Source organism: Callithrix jacchus, chromosome 5 (assembly GCF_049354715.1).
Source record: "Callithrix jacchus isolate 240 chromosome 5, calJac240_pri, whole genome shotgun sequence".
Lineage (NCBI taxonomy): Eukaryota > Metazoa > Chordata > Mammalia > Primates > Cebidae > Callithrix > Callithrix jacchus.
In genome coordinates, this window is record NC_133506.1 from 29,040,593 (window position 1) to 29,044,043 (window position 3,451).

General features: G+C 40.6%; 1 pseudogene; it reads left to right on the forward strand.

Annotated features, from left to right (window-relative positions):
* Window positions 1–285: 285 nt before the first annotated feature.
* LOC108591550 (cytochrome c oxidase subunit NDUFA4 pseudogene) lies at window positions 286–3,094 on the forward strand (annotated as a pseudogene).
* Window positions 3,095–3,451: the final 357 nt, after the last annotated feature.

A 3,451-nucleotide genomic window follows, 5' to 3' on the forward strand; every position in this document is an offset into this window, starting at 1 on the left:
TATCACTTGTGTCTATAAACATTACTTCCCCAGAAACTTGCTTCTTAACCTCCAACTTAGAAAAGCATTTGGTCATTACTTGAAAAGGAGATAATCAGGCTTCGAATAGATATTATAATTCTATGCCCTATTGCATTCCCCTCATAACAGGTACCGGTGTCTTGATATTTTATTTCCATTTGTTTATTTTTTTGTTCTCCTCTCCTGTCTGAGGAGAATGAAAGTTTGGTGAAAGCAGAGTCTGAGCTCAGTACATATTTGTAATGAATCTGTAAACCAAGGACAATGGTAGGAATTCTCTCACAGGGCTTTATAAGGATTAACCAAGATAATGCATGCAAACATCTTACTACAGTGCCTGAAACACAGTCAGGTCTCAATGGATACCAGACCTATTGGGTTCAGGTAATAAAATAGTATATGGAGCTCCATTCTTCCCCTCAAGTGCTTTCAATGGCAAAAACCGAAGTTACTTTTGCACCAACCTAATAGTAAGTGCTCTGATGGAAGTATACACCAGGGGCCCATAATGCAGAGAGGAGAAGGTAACTAGAGTTTCCAAGAGTGGATAGAAAACTGAATGGAGGAGAGGGCTCCCCAGGTATCTAAGGGGAGTAGGTATTTTCAGACAGAGGGAGTTGCCTATGAAAAGACACTTAGAAGATGGTGAGCATTTTGAGATCTTACTGAAACTGAGGGTGTATGTGTGGAGTGGTAGGGATGATGCTGGAGAGGCAGGTTGTGGCCAGACTCTGGAGGGTTAATGAGAAGTCGTTTTTCAGGTGTTTTAACCTTTTATCCAGAATAGATTATGCACAGCAGTACACAGAGAAATAGTAAGAAGAGAATTTACGAGGCAAAGGTTCTCTGGCTTTTTCTTTCATAAGTACGTAATGAAATAGCATTTACCTGCATACGAGATACTAATGCTTTCAGGAACCCTGAAAGACTGTTAGCATTGTTTTTATTGCGCCCTTTTTAACAGATGAGAATGATGAGGCTCAATCTCTTGACTCCAAATCTGGTGCATTTGCTATACTACAGTGCTTTATTGGACAACTTTTGGGGGTAGGGCTGAAAATCAAAGATTAATTTTATACTTGATGGAATAATGCAGGTATATTTTCCCCTCTGGGTATTTAGACATGCTGTTGTGTGAAGTACACATGACAAGGAGTGGAGAAGTCAAATCTCAAGAGGAAGCCATGTCACTGACCTGTTTGCGTCCCTTTTCATCCTACCTCAACTTGAATTTATCCAAGAAATATATAAAGCTCCAGGGAGTTCCCCTGGGGTTCCAACTCAATTGGCTCCTCAGCTTGAACTGTCAACCTTCTCTCTGTTACCCTTCCACCAAATTAGAGGGCAGCACCAATTTCTACGATAAGGGTGCTTAACATCAGATCTAGAGAGATGCTCTGGGCTCCATCAATATCCCCATCATCACCACTTTCATAGCCACCACCATCACCACCATTCTCACGACAATCTGCAACTTCACCATCTCCATCCTCACTATCACCATGACAACATCATCATCATCACACTCATCTCCATAGTAACCAGCAACACTATCATCATCATTCTTTACTAAACTTCCCCTATGCGTCAAACATTGAGCTAAAGTGTTTTTTTAAATTTATTAGCTCATTTTATTTTTGTGAGAATCTCAATTCTTATTTTGAAGACAGATAAGTCCATGGTTTCAATAAATAGTTAAAAGGTACCACGGAGGTGCCTTCCCTTACTCCGTCACCTGTGTTTGGCCAGTGCTGTCCCGTACCACCATTTAACTAGGCCAGCACCCACCAGCAAGTGTAAGTGATGAAGCAGCAAAGTGGATGCCATTGGACCACATCAGTCTTTGGCCTTCAGCTTTCCAGAAGGTTTTTATGCAAGAATTCTACATGAGAAATATTGACTTGTACACTTGATTGAGGGGCTGATACTTGCAACTCCTAGTTAACATCCTGGGCTTCTTTTTTCAACACACTCTTAATCTTTACAAGACAGGAAACAATTCTGTTGGACAAACAACAGAGGGCTGAAAACAATTTTAGAGCAAGTTATAATCTGTGCTTAAAAATGCACAGAAGCAGGATAGTACTTAGCCCGGGGCCTGGCGGCTGGGCCGATATCCATGATGAACATAGACACAAAAATCTTCAATAAAATACTGGCAAGCCAATTGCAACAGCACATCAAAAGGCTTATCCACCACGATCAAGTAGGATTCATCCCGGGGATACAAGGCTGGTTCAACATATGCAATTCTATAAACGTAATCCACCACATAAACGGAACCAAAAACAAAAACCACATGATTATCTCAATTGATGCAGAGAGGGCCTTTGACAAAACTCAACAGCCCTTTATGCTAAAAACTCTCAATAAACTCGGTATTGACGGAACGCATCTCAAAATAATAAAAGCTATTTATGACAAACCAACAGCCAATATCATACTGAATGGGCAAAAACTGGAAGCATTCCCTTTGAAATCTGGCACTAGACAAGAATGCCCTCTCTCACCACTCCTATTCAATATAGTACTGGAAGTTCTAGCCAGAGTAATCAGGCAAGAAAAAGAAATAAAGTGTATTCAAATAGGAAAGGAGGAAGCCAAATTGTCTCTGTTTGTAGACGACATGATAGTATATCTAGAAGACCCCATCGTCTCAGCCCAAAATCTCCTGAAACTGATAAGCAACTTCAGCAAAGTCTCAGGATACAAAATCAATGTGCAGAAATCACAAGCATTCCTATACACCTATAACAGACATAAAGAGGGCCAAATCAAGAATGGCTGATTTTCTTCTTTCCAATAGGAGGTCTCTGCCACCAACGTGCTCTGCCACATCTTAGGTCAGGCCAAGAAGCATCCGAGCTTGGTCCCCTTCTTTGTGTTTATTGGAGCTGGAGGTGGTGGAGCAGCCCTGTATCTCTTACCTCTGGCATTGTTCAATACAGATGTTTGTTGGGACAAAAAGAATAACCCAGAGCCCTGGAACAAAGTGGGTCCCAACGATCAATCCAAGTCCTCCTCAGTGAATGTGGATTACAGCAAAGTGAAGAAAGAACATCCAGATTTCTAAATGAAATGTAAAGGTGCTTTAAAATGAAGGTCTTCCAGAAGCCATCCACATAATTTTCCACTGAACCAGGAAATATTTCTTCTGTAAATGCATGAAATCATGTTAATGTAATCTACTGGTGATTACACTGGTTAGTAAATAACTGAAACTTGAAAAAAAATGCACAGAAGCAGAATGAGAGGGTTTTAAGATGGTACCTAGATGCATCTACTACTCACCCCTTCCATGGCCAGAAACCAAAATAGTGAGTAGATAATCACACTTCAAATAGCTAATCTAAGAGAGAACATCAGGATTCAACAAAGAAGTGATGGAAAACACTAAAAGTAAGAAAAGAAAGGAAAGCGAGGTAGCCTG